This window comes from Rhipicephalus sanguineus, chromosome 6 (assembly GCF_013339695.2).
Source record: "Rhipicephalus sanguineus isolate Rsan-2018 chromosome 6, BIME_Rsan_1.4, whole genome shotgun sequence".
Lineage (NCBI taxonomy): Eukaryota > Metazoa > Arthropoda > Arachnida > Ixodida > Ixodidae > Rhipicephalus > Rhipicephalus sanguineus.
In genome coordinates this window covers 134,333,350-134,351,498 of record NC_051181.1, presented here as the reverse complement: position 1 = coordinate 134,351,498, position 18,149 = coordinate 134,333,350, and positions in this window count along the sequence as shown.

Sequence of the window (18,149 nt, the reverse complement as noted above, 5' to 3'; positions counted from 1 at the left end):
AAAGAGATCACTGTACTCTCTTGGAAGAGTTGTGTGACCCACAGGAGAGTTAACGTGACTCTTTAAAGAGAGTCATATACGTGGCAAGTCAGGACTCACCGAAAGGAGTCACAAATACACTTTTTTCCCCCTCTTAGAGTGCGGTTAGGCGATGGCGAAATGGAGATAAGCGATCAACACAAAATGCCAGCTTGGCTTCGATCGCGCTAACGCAGATGCTTCTTGCGGCCTACGTAACAATACACGTTTCTTCGAATTGTAAGCCGCTCAAACAGCACATCGAAAATTTCAATGTCATAAACCTCAAGTACACACCCCTTTCGTCGTAACAAACACGACAAAGCCGTAGAAACCATGTCGCCGATGGCACTTTTGCGTCGTTTGCTCATGGCGGGATCTGCAGATGTCTCGACAATACGCTCGATCTACAAAACGCCTCATATCGCCGCAGATCGATTCAACGGAAGCCTTTTGCGACGTTTCACACAATACCATGCCAAGGAAGCGCTTTTCTCGTAACCTGCGCTTCCGTTTCGGTGATTTCCTAACCCTTTAGTCTAGTTTGTCTTTTTCTAGTTTCAAAGCGTTTCTATAACCCGGACCAAGCAGGGCAACAACCGCGATTTCCCACGAACAACCATCGAGCGTCAGGTTCGCAGTGATTCAATATAGTTTAAAAGCAAGACTACATTTTTATGTGAACTATAGTGTTATGTGACTGGGCTGTATTTTGTGTCATTTTTCGTGTCGCTAAGTGAATGGACTTACATGAATTCTCCCTAGGTACTCTTTTATGTCATTCTTTTTACAGCGAAAGCTGTTATGAGATCATTTCACCGGCCGTTTTTGGCGCCGTAGTTGTCCGCCGCCGCCGCCGCCGCCGGTGTCCGTAACCAGTATCGCTCGAAATAAGAAAAAAAAAACGAAATAAGAAAAAAATTCTAGGATGGAACGAGGTTCGAACCTGGGCCCTCCGCGTGGGAGCCCAGTATTCAACCTCTGAGCCATGCCGGTGCTTGAAACTGCTTTGCAAATAGGTCCTATACAGGCTTCATGTCGGGAAGGAACCACATTAGCATATGCAATATAGCGTGGTAGAAGAGTAAAATAAGCACCAAGCGTCGCACAACGCGAATTCTGTAACCAGGCGTCACACAATGCGAACTGCGCAACGAGTAGGTTGTTGAATGCTTCCAACCCATTACAAACGGCTCTGCCATAATTCTTCATCGTCCTCAGGCACAGCATCAACAAAGTGCGCATAATGCCTTACATGTGTTTAGCAGGTACCAACGCTCTCCGTAGAATGACGAAAAATGGCACAGTGCCTGCTGCCCTACTTCTCAAAAATTACAATGATTTATAGCGTAGTGGGTTCCTCGCAAGTGCACTTGTATTGGTTGCCAAGGAAGCCCATAAGCGCATGATCCACTTCCTCGGGGTCTCAGTAAAATTACAGTGATTTATAGCGTAGTGGGTTCCTCGCAAGTGCACTTGTATTGGTTGCCAAGGAAGCCCATAAGCGCATGATCCATTTCCTCGGGGTCTCAGTAAAGTTCTTCGCCGTTCCCCCCGTCTCTCTCCCACGTCAACGTATGTTATACAGCATGACGGGAGAGGGAAATAGCTGCCGGGCGTCTCCCAATGCAAATTACATAACTAGTGGGCCGTTTAAAGATTCCAACCCATTACAAAGGGCTGAGCCATAATTCTTCATCGTCATCAGTTGTCGCGTCAACAAAGCGTAATGCCTTACAGATGTGTAGCTGGTGCCTCGCTTCTCCGCAGAATGACGAATAATGGCTTAGTAGGTGCTTCCCAACTTCACAAAAATTGTGATTTATGGCGTAGTGGGTACCTTTATAGTGTACTTGTATTGTAGCCCCAAGAGAGCTTAATGGGCTCTAGAAACGGCGCTCTTCCAGCTTTCGCTGTGACTGTGCTGCGGTTTCAGCGCAGGCCTGGCATTTTTTCATTGCTCTGATTTTCAAGTATCCTATTATCTGTGAAAAGGAGTAGCCGACGCTATATAATAGCGCTCACATCTCCTAAACAACGTATAATAAAGAAAAGATAGATCAATATTTTATGTGCACGCATTTTACGCAGTAGCGATGCACACTTTGTAACTATGACAGTTATAACATTTATGACACGATTATGAGGCGCGCCGTAGTGGGGATGTCCGCAATTATTTAGGTTAACCAAGTAATTTTTAACAGCCAAGCTAAAATAAACAAGCAACAACTCGTACATTTCGCATCTATTAGACCTATAAGCTGTTTGGCCGTACGATCGCTTTCGCCAACGCTATTGTGTGCATCAGTGACTCGGCTAAGTAGCATTGGATACCGCTAGCTGGGACACCCTGTGCACTGCAAATACTGCAAGACGTGTGGTGCGCGAGCTGTACATCGTAAAACACGGTAGTAGTGACGAACTCTGCCGTACCTATCCAAGGGTGTCGTGGCATTGATATTTCGCTCTCCGTAGCTAACCAGCCGTGAAGACTCTCCCCCTTCACTGCTCTGTGAAAGCCTCCTTCAACCGTTTCATCGCTGTTCACGCGCGATTGTTGACCTGGTTCAACTACGGGTAATAAAATACACAGAGTAAAGTACTTATTTGCCGTTGTGTTTTCTTGCTTACCAACTGCATCACACCAGCAGCACGGTATACCAGTGTGGCTGCTGCCTCTTTTCGCTACAGCATGCTTGGCTTGTTGACATAGAGAGAGAGAAAGGCGTTCTTATTGGTGCGTGTACACGAAATATCGCGTACAACGGTTACCGACAACAAAGCATCGTTTTCGCTGCACACTACGACGGTCACGCAAGAAATACTGCTCGAAAAACTGAATAAAACTTCAAGCGATGCGGAAATTTAAAGCACGACCGTGCACCGCATTTGCTTTCACTGTTCATCCCGTTATTTTTTCTTTTCTATATTTCATGCATCATTTACTGAGTAAACCTTTTCTTGCAAAATTTATGTGATTCGTCCTGTAGAGCTGTTACTGATGAAAAAGAACTGAGCCAATACATTTTTATAGTGTATATAGCAACCGTATTTAAGCCCGAAGTGCTTCACTTTAAGACCGGCAACCTACAGTGTGTCTCGGGTAAGCGCATGTGTTCTTGGTTAATTTTATTTTTTGTGAAAAGGAGCAGCCGACGCTATAAATATCAAAGCGCCGGCATCTCCTAAACAACGCATTCTTTAATGTCGAATCATCACCCTAGCCTGGTGACAACTTAGAGAAAGCCCGAAAACATTGGGCAAAGATGCTCGTACGCAATACTCTACATTGGGTGCAAAGAACGAAATTGACGGGGTAGACGGTGATAATAACGATAATAATGATAATGACAACGATCAACGAAGATAAGCGTGAGAAGTAGGAAGCTCTGCTTAAAGGAAAAACCGGTTACTAAGTAATAACTTCACCGCACACAACCGGTCATTACAAAAGGAAGAAAAAATAACGCCCGCGTACCTTCGAGAGAAGAGCGAAGGAATTTTTCTGGCACCAAATAGAGACGTTTCACGTAAAGTGGAAGGAAAACGCTCGCAATAAGCGCTATATGCAGCGACGCTGTATGGGTGTTTCAGTCACGTAAGCGACTATACTCGCGCAGGCAAATTAATAACCCAGAGAACGGCGTACAAAATTGCACCCTACTCGTGGGTGCGCCCTGTGTCCTTATAAGAATACTTTTTTTTTTTTGCACGACACCCTTGTAAATGCGGCATAGCCTGAAGACATTCTCTTTATTGTGAGGTATGAAAAGAATAAAGCCTCATCCCGCACCATAATAATATAGCAGGCAATGCCAATTAGAAAAGAAAATGAACAGGGCAGAGCCAAGTGAAATTTTGACGGGGAAGGAGAAGGGGACCCCAACCCCAGGAAGCCGAACAAAAAAAAAAAAAGCTACTGTTCGTTGTTTACAATGGTATTCTTGCTGCTCACATGTTTTACAGATAGCCTGAAGACAGCACTACAAAGTATACTTCTCGCTTTTATATTGTGACTCAGTATTATGAGCTTACGAAAGACTAGACAGTTTTAGTGGTGCGTCTGCGGCAGCTCTGCGGACACAAGTTGCCACTATTCTAGAAACGACTGACAGCCTGCGCACGCAGGGCTGCTGCGGGCACCCAGCTAAAGCTACCTTTCATTAGTGGCACGAGCCATAGAGTTTCCTAAAATTAACTAGAGGGGACTCTGGCGCTGCGATCGTTCAGCCACCATGGGAATGATGGGTAGTACACGGATTTGCCTAATATTCATGCTTACGGCTTCGAACGCACTTGTGGCTTTGTTTATTGTGGTGTTTTGGCGTTGGTTTCGGATAAAAGAGTAGAGCGTTGTGAACTTGGTGACCAGATTTGAATTGGTGAGCCTAAAAAAAGGTAAAGTGGTGAAGTGGAACTGCTGACCTTTGCTGAACTTCGTTTTGCGACAAAGCGGATGCAGGCGACGCGGAAGCAAACGGAGCCGAAAGAACGAAGTTTAGACAAATCAGTGTGCTACCCATCGCTCGCATGCTGGCCCATGCGTTGCAGCTCCCATGGACACTAGCGCCAGAGTTCCCTCTAGTAAGTATTGTAGGAAACTCTATGGCACGAGCAACGATGTGGCACTCCTGTTTCTCTTCCAAGTGCTTCCGGTCGAGTGCTTACTTCCGGTTTTCCGAATATTCAAAACAAGGTCTTCTAAAAAAATGAAAATGGTACCAAATCGATTGTTCGGGTTCGAGTTAAGAGTTATAATGGATACGTATGATATCGGAGCACAGGCGTACTTAAAGGTCAATTAACTGCCAGGATAATTAATACAAATTAACTGAAGTTTATTGAAAGAACATACGCTCTTCTTGTGAGCAGCAGGGATCGTTACGTTACCTGGCTGAGCAGAACCCAACCACGCGCTCCTTTCTTCGTGGCCTCCGAGATCCGCTTCGGCAGTGCGACGAAACGCAATGTTAACCCAAAGAATACACCCCGGGCACACGAACGCCGAGATGAGAGCGCCACTAACAGACACCGAAGTCAAGGGTTAGGGTCGCCTCCACATTTTTTATTTATTTATTTATTTATTTATTTATTTATTTATTTATTTATTTATTTATTTATTTATTTATTTATTTATTTATTTATTTATTTAATATTATCTCATTTTGCTGCACTGCTGTTCCTCGAGTGATCTGTGCCTAGCTGACCCGCATTTCGGCGCTTTATACGGGCAGGTAGCAAATGCACTGCAGCGTGTGGGATTGCACCACAAGTCAGAGGCGTTCGCATAAGCCCGTCGTCCTCAAAATCACAAGAGTGCTTTCACTGCTTCTTTGTTTCTCCCTCCTTCCCTTCCCTCCTCTCCACTTCTCGTCTTTGCATTCCCCTTCCCCGATCCCCCAGTGTAGAGTAGCCAACCGGAAGTGTTTCTGGTTAACCTCCCTGCCTCCACCTTTTCTGTTTCCTTCCTTCCTTCCCATACAGGCAGGAAGGATTGAAGAGAGCCTTAACTGGAGAGGTCAGAAGCAGTACGCACATTCGGTAGAGTTGTTGCTCTTGCATTCTTTTCATTCCTTTCACTTTTTTTGTTCGCAAAATTAACAATCTCAGCAAGGGAGCTTGGCCTGACACAAACTTAACTCTCTCTCTCTCTCTCTCTCTCTCTCTCTCTTTTTAAGCTTTCAACCCCTAGTTCGAGAGTTTCGATCGTTGTTTTCCACGCATGCACCTGAAAAAAAAAATCAAGGGACGATGAATTGAGATCTCTGCGTCACCGACGATTAATTTCCGTGAAATATGGTGCTAAGTAGAACTATGTGGCGCTGCGTCTATATGAGCCTCTGAAAAGTGCGCGTGGCTGTGTATCTAGTCGGCAGCTGAAACATCGGTTGCACGCGCTTCCCACGGCCGCATCAATTTATCTACAACATTTTCAAAGATGCATGGCACAGACAACGCGAAGTTTGCTTCACATATAGTACAGGCCATCGCCCGTAGAGGTCACAGTATTAATATTCTGGAAGACGAAGGACGACCGGACCAGACAAAGCCAACAGACTCGTTTATATTCCGTATATACTGAGCAGGCTCAAACGCGATGAAGAATAGAGGATGGTTATGGCTATATACAAGAGAGAGTGATGAAGCGTGCTAAAAGTGCTTACAGTAAGAGGTCAAGCACAGCTGCGCTGCCCTCTACTGCAAAGATAGGGGAACGCGAACGAAAATACGGACGAATAAAGGGGACTGGACGGGCTCTGTTACCTTTAGTCACGATAGTTGTCAGCGTCCTCTACACTCTGGCTCGACCGTCATCATGCCATCCAGCCCTGCTCGCACATAGACATGGGGACCGGCGCGACTGAAAAGCTCTGCGTTTTTCTCTTCCTGGCGGCGGCTTTCGCGTTTCGTGAGACGAGGAGCTGCAATGGCTTCGACGTACGTGAGACATCGCTTCACGACTTACCACTCACTCGTCTATCTCGCGCGAAAGTTCCCAAGTAGGACGCACGTACTGCTGCTACGAAGCCTTTCAAAAATTGTCTCATTTCTTTTCAAGCAAATCTTGTATTGCCTCACAACTTGGCGCTGTGTGGTATGGTATGGTATGGTATGGTATGGTATGGTATGGCATGGTATGGTATGGTATGGTATGGTATGGTATGGTATGGTATGGTATGGTATGGTATGGTATGGTATGGTATGGTATGGTATGGTATGGTAAAACTTTATTGAGTCCTCAGGCTCAGCCAGGGGCTGATGCGGGGCGCTCCCACTATGGGACAGGTAGGCCAAGCCTAACTGCCACGTCGTGGGCCCTCTGGGCGGCTCTGAGTTGATCTTGAAGTGAGTCGCTGAGTATCGTCTGTTGCCACACCTCTTTCTTCTTTGGTACAGTCCGTGTGTTCCACAGGGCAGCGCCAAAGCATATCTTCTAAGGAGATTGAATGATCTCGTTTGTGACATTTGATTTATATGCCACAGTCTGGATTCATCTTCTTGAATATAACCGGGTTGGGGTACGGGCGTGTTCGTAATAGCTGCAGAATAACAGACTCGCTCGATTGAGTGTACAGTGCGGCAGTGGAAACTGTCTCCGCCCTAGGTAACAGTGTTAGTCCGACCGAGAGTGTACAGAAATTAATGCACAGAACTAAGTGTACACAACTGATGCTCTCTCGATCATGGGCTTGCGATGATCAGCCGTTTCTGATACGGCAATCTGAACTTTTATCCACGTGACTTGTCATTTAACGTTGCCACATTTCATTGTTGCCTTGAACTCATTACCGTCGTTGTTGCGTGTAGCAACTGAAGTGTTACGCTGCTAAACACGTGGATGAAGGTGCGATTCCCGGCCTGGACAAAGGAAACAGTTGGGAGGGAACATTGCGCAATGCGATAGAAACAAAGAAAGAAAAATAATAAGTCAGGCACGCACACGCCAACCCCCGTTTTATACATAGGGCAATGGCTCCGGAATATTTTTCTTCAATCAATCTGCAACGTCACAAACTAAATTAAAGGAAATCAATGCGTCATTTCTCTGCTGGCGAGTCTGTATTTAGGTACATACTTCTATGCTAATATTTATACCCCAGACTAAATATAGGGTGGGTACCCTTACCAGGAATAGAAAGAAACAAAAGAAGGAGCGGTAAAGGTGTTGACCAAAAGAAATATCCGGCTTGTTATACCCTGCACTGGTAATGGTTGAGGTGGGTAGAAAGATGAAAGAGAAAGAGTGAGAGAAACATCACATACACACAATCGCTACTATTCAGATAAAATGGTTACACTTGTCAAAGAACTGCAATGCTCCGTTAGTTGACCTGTGCTGCGAAGGCTTGTGAAGTCGGTGTTCTAAAATGATTTTCTTGTGGTAGCGATATGTCGTTAATACGCCCACTGTAGTACAGCAGTCTTTAAATATAGTGTCAAAGCCTTTCGTCTGTACTCACCTAGATTCAACGGGTTGTATAGAGCACATTATTTCACTCTTCAGCTCGCGTTTAGAGTGAGTGCAGATAATCTTGAACTCAGTTACCACTTGTTCACGGGGCCAGCGTAGGGTTTGGTTACGTCACAGCTCATGGCGATCCTTACGTTAATGCTCTTAACTTATATAGTTACATATCGTTATTGCTGTTAACACCGCGTCGAGGGAGTGAACGGTCTTCTTTCTCCTCCTGTAACTGAGCAGCGAACACAAAGAGGCTGATGGAGACCAAGGCATTGTTCGGCAAGCTCATACGCCAATGCCGTAAGCATCTTGACAACATGGCCAAGCACTTCAACCCGAAGTAGTTTTCAAAGGTAAGCGTTATGCGCATGGCAACTGACACGTGATGCGAACCGTGCAACAGGCATCTGCGTGTCGTTTTTCAGCGTCACTAACCCCCATTTAGTTGCAGTTCCGTTTTGAATACATGCAGCGACACCGCAACATAGCGCCCCTTGCAGGATTATTTCCAGCGAATCAATCTTGAAGATGCCTTTACGCTAGTTTACCTCGCCATGAGCTCGCACCACTAAAGAGAAACAATGAATCGGTTTAGATCGATAAATTGTGCTCTGAGAACTCTAATGTCGTTAATTTCGCCATCATAGGTTTATTAATAGAGGAGAAAATCAAGTTAAAAGTTTAATTTTTAAATTTCGCGCCGAAATCTCCCCGCGTGACGTCCCAAATTGCAATAAGTGTACTTGTTGTATTTTGGCACCACTGGCTCAACAAAATTACCCCAAACTTGGTATGTTAAGTCTATGGCCCCCTCAGAGGACAATGTACTTCATTTTTACCGATTAGGAACTACGTAGTCCCTAGTAGGCGACGTCAAAACATGTGACGTCACGGTAAATGGTGCGGAAACCTCGAGGTGGCGTCGCACCCACATTTTGTTTTTGCGCGTTTTCTCGCTTACTAAGCGTCTTCTCGCAGCAAGCGTGGTGTTTTCGGTATAGTGAAAGAATGCTTTACTAATATGAGAAAAATCGTTTTGCTCTTTAGTGTCCCTTTAAGCACAGCCTTCTGCATACTTCATATCGTGAGTTGCAACGAAAGAGATCAAGCAAACGAAACATAGGCAGGTCGACCATACAACCGTTTAGTTTGCTACTTTACACCCGGGATAATTGAAAAAGGGAAAGGGAGATTTTCAAACAAAGCATAAGAAATCATATCGAAATCGCCAGACTTTCTTGGAATTGGCTTGGCTGCTACAGCGTCCGCATCTCGGCAGATATCTATACATGCATGAATATTACAAACACGTAGAATGCAAGCTCCAGTATATATATATCACTGAACGTTGAGTGTCAAAGTACTGCCATTGAGCACCACCTCTGTTCTGTGTAACTAAACAATAAATGACGACACACGTACGTACAAACAACGTCGGCTGATTGGTGTATATAAAGTCCGCATACATGTAATACCGATGTCACACGGTGCACTGCTGATCGCGACTAAGCTCGATTGGAATCAAATTTCTCGACAGTGATAGAATCCCTATTGCAGTTTGCGCAAAGGAGTCATTCATGATAAAGAAATTTGATCCAGATCAGGCTCGATCGCGATCAAGAGTGGCCGTATGAAGCCGGTATTAAGCTGCATGATATCCACCAGCTTACTTGATTTACGTTATTTCCCTTGGCCATTGCGTAATTCCCCGTCGGGTGTAATTTTTTTCCCAATTTTAGCTCGGAAAGTAATTTTTAACGCTAACTAGATATCTGCTTCTGAAACTCCACTTTAATTCTAATATAGAATTCTTCGCATTGCAATTTTTTAGGTTAAAATTGTTGCCTGTGAGCAACAATTTGCTCACAGGCAACAATGAGGAACCTTGCGTGCGCTTCCTCATTAGGAGTGGGGGAGGGGGCTTCCCTCTTTCCGACCGTGCCACTGACGCCTTACGGTCCCAATGCAGTGCAGTCAAAAGGATTTAAGGGGGCGCACCCCCCCCCCTAAATCCTTCTGGGAGAACGCTTATGCCACTGAGGTGTGTAAAGTATAACACAATGGTTGGTTGGCTGCTGCATTGGACTAAACAACTACATATCCAGTAAAAGAAACGTGGAGGGAGAGGGGGGGGGGGAATGAACGCAGGACACTGTGAGGAAGACGGGAAAGCAGCTATAGAATCATTTAGGAGGTGCGTAAGCATATAAGATTCGCGAGATCGCGTGTTGGATATAAGACGAAATTGAGCGCAATTGTACAGCACCACTCTCCGTTAGTTAAGTACAGCGGTTACTTATTTTATATACCCGCTTCACACACATTCCAACGCTGTACGTACTTCGTACTATTTTTCCTCAGGCTTTAGCCCTCGCCTGCCATGGCTACAACAACTGTCGAGCTTCGATAGAAGAGAAGACGACGCGACAGGTAAGGTCATTCAACGATTCGTGGCTACTTCTAAATTTCTAAAGAACGTGAAATATCTTTCCCTCTTACCCTGCGTTTCCAATTTCTAAATTCCCGCTTAAAGGACCCTAAACCACTACGAGTTTAAAGACGAGAGAGTGGTTTCTGTCTCTTCTTCACTACCCTTTCCATGGGCGCGATCTCCTCCTCGCCACTTATTTCTTCATAAAACAAGGGGGCAATGTCAGCACTTAGCGTGGAGCCTATCAGGATTGCGCGCTTTTCGGCTACACTCTGTTATCTCCGCTTACGCAGCCGAAAACGCACAAAACTAAATGAAATCATTTGATCGCACACGACAGTCATGCGAGAAAAGGGAGAGCGGGCGTGCAAGTGCGTGTCAAAGCAGGGGCAGGAGACAATTCACAACTGATATCCCTCGTATATGAACTAATTGAGAGCATATTCACCCATGACGTCACGTGAACAGACTGCTGGCGTCACTAATTGTGCCGGAAAGACGGGAACCGCTAGGAGAGAATAACGTGATCGTTCTTCATGTTTTCAGGTGTTTAGGGGCCCTTTAACGTTTACCGCCAGCTTCATGGCGATCTCCTGTAGTGTGTGTGTGAGCTACAGTTGTCTAGGCAAATGCCAACAACACCAACAAGAACTATCAGCGATGCTTCCCATATGGTCCTGTGACGATGCGTTGATGGCAGCCGGCCATACAATCCTTCTACGAACCGGTGTATATCCAAAGGCTCCTCATAAATGCTATAGCATCATCAATGCGCTATTGAATTAGTACTGCATCGCACTTGGAAGCTTTGTACACTTCACGTGGTTTTGCAGTGCCTACGGGATCGGCCCACATTTGACCAAGCAACACGTCATGTGATGACGTCGTCATCAGGTGATGTCTCGTTATGTGACGTTATAATGACGCCTTGATGACGTCACAATTTTTGGAGACCCGTGACGTCGTGATGGAGTCATGTGGTGATCTCATGACATGATGATGATTTTTTGCATCACTTGTGTTGACGTCGACGGCCACCTTTCGCGCTGGTTGAGGTATCTAAGACACTCGCCTTAAAATATCTGTACGTATTTTACACGTACCGACATGGGTCACCGGTCTATACGTTTCAGACTCTGCCCGCAGACGTATTCTTTCTGCACTAGCGATGAGACTGTCCGTAGCGTTTTTTTTTATTATTATTATTTCACTTTAATTACCTTTACCGGCTATTTGTCAGTTGCGCATTGATTCGTGACTCTGTGATATACTCGGTTCCAAGGAGGCCTAACTTCCCATGATTGCGCACCTAAATTTCTCTTTGAAAATTTTCACGGAGCTCAGACAAGCAACTTGAGCTTTTGTTCGCTATTTGCAGCTCTTCATGTGCATATACAGTAGAGCTGTCAACAAGGTACGTAGAGAAGTTGGTTGTGCCGTTGGTTGAAAACGAGCTGGGTTCTTTTATAAGTAAACTAAGATGACAAACACTGAGAGTTGTATTGCTCAGGTCTCTCTCTCTCTCCCCCGCCCCCTCTCTCTCTCTCTCTGTGTGCGCGTGTGTGTGTGTGTGCGGGGTGGAGGGGGCGCCTTGTTACCGTAATGAATTTGCGTGGCGACGCGCTTAATTAGAATTAAGCAAAGCAATATAATAAAGGCATTGTCAAACGTTCACATGCCGAAAATTTACAATATGTAGATAAAAGATTAATGTTACACTTGAAGTTACCGTGTAAATAAAAGGGAAGTTGAAGCAAACCGTTTCAGGAAGTACATAATTCTTACAATTAATAATAAATACCGTTAATAATGAACTGAGTTGGTTTTCTTATCGTCAGATTCAAGATACGACACGGGCGCCGAAGAAACATCTGCCTGACTGTGCCTGCTCAGAATTCAATGTCCCTAATTCTCTGTCGAGCATACCGTGTTGCCTTATTCCGCATTATTCCAATGTCACTTTCAGCGGTTAGCTCCAAGTTGGACAATTAGCGTGCGGTAACTCGATATTTATTAACTGTGTTAAAGAAACGTATGCAGCGACTTGCAGCCATTCTCGGCTTCAAAAACCGATGGTTGAAATAAAAGAAAATTTTCTGAGAAAGTTAATCGGTATAACCTTATCCTTTGAGCCAAAAAGTACTCACTCGTAAGAAACCTGACAAATTTCAACTTTCAATTATGCGCAGGCCGGTCTCTTCTACACCTATCTGAACGTAACGGAAGATTTTAGACAGGTTGTGTTTGACGGCATGGTAAGATGCGTTCATTCACGGCGAGTATGTATTATCACGTGGTCGTGACGTTGACGAATGCAGCAGTCGGCGTGTTCAAGACGAAACTCTTTATTCGGGCGAACTTGTGCAACAGTAAATGAAAAGTTAACGTACAAGCAATACAGCTGTAGTACACTGATAGCAGGCAGCCACTGTCGTCGGAGGAACGCGTCGTCTTTTATACATCAGTCATCGAACCTTCCAGCGTTATCGCTGGTGCGGGTGTAAGCTCTCGAATAAACTTTAGTGTTCGCGTCCTGCGCGCAATCTTAGCAGAATGATCTCAAACAATCACGAAGCTTCTCAAACACTGCGGCGCGGCTATACGCCGAGCGCTGCTAACAGTATTTCATTCGATATCGCTTCTCACCACTTTAATTGCATGTATTCTTATTTGGATATTTCACTTAGCATGATCCTCAGTGTAAGTCTGTAGGCATGTAATAACTAGGTCGACAAAAATATTGACAAATATTGACAAAATACTCAGACAGTAGTCAGACACAAATGGCTGCATTCGTGCGGTGTCTTCCGGTTCTTTCTTTCTTTCTTTTTTCTTTTTTTTTGGGGGGGGGTATTTTTTTTTTCTTTTTCTACTGGTAAGGAAACAACACGCAGATGCCCTGCGCTAAATTCTTGATTGGAAGCTATTTCAGCATACGCACTATCAGATATTTGTTCCAACCGAGAAAATAGCTTAACTGCCGATCAGATTCAGAGTTAATATTATTCACATCAAAACTCTTCGCAATCAGAAGATCCGATTGGGCCACGCTCCGCGGCGAAGCTCTCACTTTTCAGTGTGAGATTGTGATTATGAATGTGAATTATTATTATGAATATGAGAATGCGATATGATTATGAGGCGAGCCGTACTGGAGGGCTTCGGAAATTTCGACCGTCTAGTGTTATTTAACGTGTGCTAACATCGCACAGTACGCAGGCCTCTAGCATTTCTCCTCCATCTAAATGCGACCGCCGCGGCCTGAAACGAGCCCGCGACCTTCTGGTAAGCAGAAGCATTAAGATCGGTCAATACTCAGGACAAGTACTTATTTACGCCTTAGCGGAATTCGTCTCGGCATCCCATAATTTGATGTTGGTATAAGAATTAGTAATCTCTGGTTTTCCTCAATTTTTCTCGTTTGCTATCAGATATGCGCAAGCCGGACTGATGGCGCACTGGACTATCCCATCACAGCATTCGACGACCTCGCAACGTACTCCCGTTGGGTTGCACTCTCCTTCGGCTGATAGAGGAGGCCGTAGTCTTATCAATTAAAGATTCGTTACTTCTCGCAAATAAACAGGGCACTCGCACCGTCGAGGCTCCTGCCTCTCATGCGTATTCTGCAGGGTCGTAGCCAGAACTTTTTTAAAGGCGACAGCCTTAAATCCCTCATCAACGCGAAAAAATGACCGCCGGCGTCGGCGGCGTCAACGTGAGTGATGAGAAAAAAAACATGGCTGATCCCTCTGTCATAGAAATCGGTATAACACGAAAGTGAAACGTGTCTTCACAGACGTAGTTGAGCGTTTGTTGTGCATTCTTTTGCCCCAAGCGCGAAGAAATGAATGCTATAGCATCAAATTGTAATGTTACGCGAAGAACGGCAAGCCGCTCGAAACTTGCAATGCTCTGCTAAGCAGAAAGGACGCGCGGAACGAACATACACAGGATGAGCGCGAACTGTCACAGTTGTAACTTATTTCTGTGTGAGCAGCGCGCTCCTTTCGCAAAAGCGGCCGCTGCAGTGAGCGAGGTGACCTTCGTGCTCTCAACGGAAACTTGCAGGCAGAGCGCAAGACGTACAAACCACCGAGATCACGAGATAAGCGCCCGCACGAGCGACCACGCCCTGTCGAGGCGCGCGCTAATCCGCGTGGGGGACGACTTTTAAAGCGCGCTCTTCGAGCCCTTCGCGCCATCTCGCTAGAGATAACGAAAACATGCTGTACCGCCGATCTCTGAGTGCCGCCACCGGCAAATGGTGTACATAAATAGCTCGCCGTTAGCGTAGCAGAGAACATGCCGTTTGTGGCGGAGCCGTTTCGCGCTGCGCGCTGCGATCGAGAGGTCGTAAGTTCGACTGCCGGTGACGGATCTTTTTCTTATAGTTTTTCTTTGCCATATGTAAGTCTTTAAGTGTTACAACGTCACATCCGTGACGGAAATGCGTCAGTAGAGCCTTGGTGGACCCCGGCATAAAACACTTTCGTGTTAAAAAAACGTTATCATATGATGATATCACATCGCAAAAATATTTACGTCATCATGACGTCGTTGTGACGTGACTATGATGCCACATCACATGACGGGAAACTATGACGTCACTAAACGTCATCGTCGCTTGGTCATAGGTGTGCCGATCCCGGAGGCACGTGAGGTGCAGAAAGCTTGCAATGCCGGATGGCAGTGCACAATCACCTAGGTGCAGAGAGCGTTCGGGAGCGGGGGAATCAATACAATCGACAAAGAATAACAAGTAAAAGAAGATGGCTTTAGCCTTCAAGTCATCATAGGCGAATGCACAAGGGGCCCTGCGAACACTGGCGAAGTCGGGGGATGACAGGAGGTTCAAACACCCCCCCCCCCCTCCCTCCCGAATTTTTTTTCGATTTTGCATGTGTATAGGCTCTCATACGTATCCCGATGCGACCTCTTGTATACATTGTGTACCACACTGCGTTCAACATTTTTCGGCACCGACTAGAAAATGATTACGTAAAGTACGCGTCTCGTATATAAAGGTCGACCTATAAAGAGGCGCGCGAACGTAGTTTAAGCATACTCTTGCAGTTAGCTTTTGGCACAAAAGTTTGACAACAATTTATAGATCATAGAGCTTCCACAGACAATGACCTGTCCATCAATAGAGTCCCATTATCTAGTAAGAACATATATGAACGCATATGATTCATACGATTGATAATAAAATCGTGCATGATCACGTGATACATACATTCACAGCCCACGACGTTATGCATTGATCTCTATATTCCGACACATTTCGCAGTCTTTCTACTTTTTTATTCTTTTGTGAGAAAGGCCATGCTTTAAGACAACCTTCGCTTCAGTGGTCATTGTTCCTAAAGCTGCAAAAGTACGACGCGATGCTGCTGCAAGACGCTGGGCGCTCTCTTGGAGTCACTGCTAGAACCCCCTGATCAAGGTGCTTTACTTACTGCTACAGGCGCGGAAGGGAGTATCGCTATCTATATCCATATAGCTGCGTAAGGCAAACAGGCTGACTGTTTTCATAGCGAGGTGTTTTCATAGCGAATCACCGCCGCTAACGCAGGAACCACTGCTGTGCCTCTCAACAGAGACTGACCTGCCCGAAGTCGCGAGCACGAAGGTATCTCTGCCAATAACGGACGACTGTTACTAAAGCCTATAATTGAAATCACATCGCTCACTCGGGCACTCGATGCTTAGTTTAGTTAGGTATAGGACCCGCCTCTCGTCAAAGCGTGGTTTGTGTGCTGGCGCTCGTACCTGTTATCTTTTAATTCGGTATTATACAAGTAATGAAGCCGATAGACAATAAAGCCAAGCAATGCATAGGGTACATTATTTGTGCGTTCTTAACTGTAGTGTAATGATTCTCGCTCAAATGGAAGGGAATTAAGGTGGACGAAAAATTACTCTTTCCGTCGGTGGGAACCCACAACCTTCGAATCACGCGTCTGGTGCTCTACCATTTGAGCTACGACGGAGGGCACTTCCTCGTCCATTTTTTTTTGTAGGGTATTTATGTGTGATTAACGCCTGGGAGTGTTAGCCGGCGCCACTCGTAGCCCAGTGGCGCTCGTGACGCGTAAATCGCAGGTTCTGAGTTCGGATCCTACCGACGGAAAGGGTTATTTTTCGTCCACCTTAATTCCTTTCAATTTTAGCGAGAATCATTACCCTACAGTTAATAAAACACAATGAATATCCCTCATGCTTTCCTTGGCCTAATTGTCTGCCGGTTTCCTTACCCGTGTATAACAGAGAAAATGAGCCCCTCGGACAATTCCCCTTCTTTCGTACTTTTAATTCGGTGTAACTGCCGCTGCAGTATCTTCAAAATGCACTCGCACTAACTTATCTGAGAAAAATAACGAATTATTCTTGCGCGCCATTTCTGACACATTCAGGCTACATACAGTGTACAGACATGGAGGAAGGGGGGGCTGGGGTTATTTATAGAACGGCAAACAAGCAGGCCTAACTAATAGCATTCTCGGGCCTGCTACTCTACACCGGGGAATGTAAACGGGGACAAAAAAGAATAATGAATGACGATGGTAAGTTAGGGAGGCGAGTATATACAGTCCCGTCATTGGCGCAACTATCGTGCATCAAGTCCAGTGGCTTGCAGGAAGGCTTTGAACGCTCTTACGACCACAGTTGCACTGTTGGCGTCAGGCGAAGGGCCTAACACAACCTCATCGATTCATGGCCTATTATGAAACCGTTTAACAGAGGAAATCAGTCTCTGTTGTCCACGTACGTATGCTGGGCAGGTACGAAATATGCGTTCTTATGTGAACGTGTCATGGTCCATTACTGTTAACGCAATAACGAAGTTACTGCTATGGTGCCGACTAGAACTTTCGATTGTGCCCCGCCATGGCCTCCGAGACAGACAACGTGCTCGTTATCGGACGTCACGACCAACGTTTGTCACGACAGCGGCACAGCGCGCGATCTCGCATTAGAGAGAACGCACGCTCCCGCGCCTGCATGTACCCGCATGACGAGCAAGCCACACACAGGGTCTTAAGGCCACCCATCTAATACACATATACACGGGGCGGAGAAGTGAAGTGCCTTAGATCACATATTTTGCTTCTAAAATTTTCGATAGCGGCACATCAGGAAATTTATATTGCGGTATGCAGTACTTCGTCCATCGTTCAAAATGTTCGCCGATCAGGGCAATCAGTAATGTCTCACAGTTTTATTCTTACGATGAATGGCATTGTGACGACTGAGAGTGCGTCTGGGGATACCCGCTCTTTGAAAATAGCTGCCATTGTCCAGTTGTTGAAACAGGTATTAAGGCGATAGCCTTAAGTGCCTCGTTGCACGGCCCCTTCAACCAGAACACGGCAGGCGAATGAAGTGGTACAAGAACCCACGTGACCTAGATCACTATAATGACGTCATCACGAGTCACGTATATTCGAAATTCATGACGTAATTACGACGTCATATGACGGCGTCATAAGCTGATATCATCCCTTGGTCAAAGATGGGTTTCCCGTGCATTTCGATGCGGCCTACGCGGGGCGTTGTTAGCACGTGTAACGGTAACATGAAAATAAAAAAACGAGCGCGCGTGGCAGCATAATTCACATTATCATTAAGAGAGCTTGGCCTGACACAGATTAAACTCCTTTTTTTTCAGCTTTCAGTCACTTGTTCGAGAGATTTAATCAGTCCAACGCATGCCCCTGAGAAAAAAAAGTG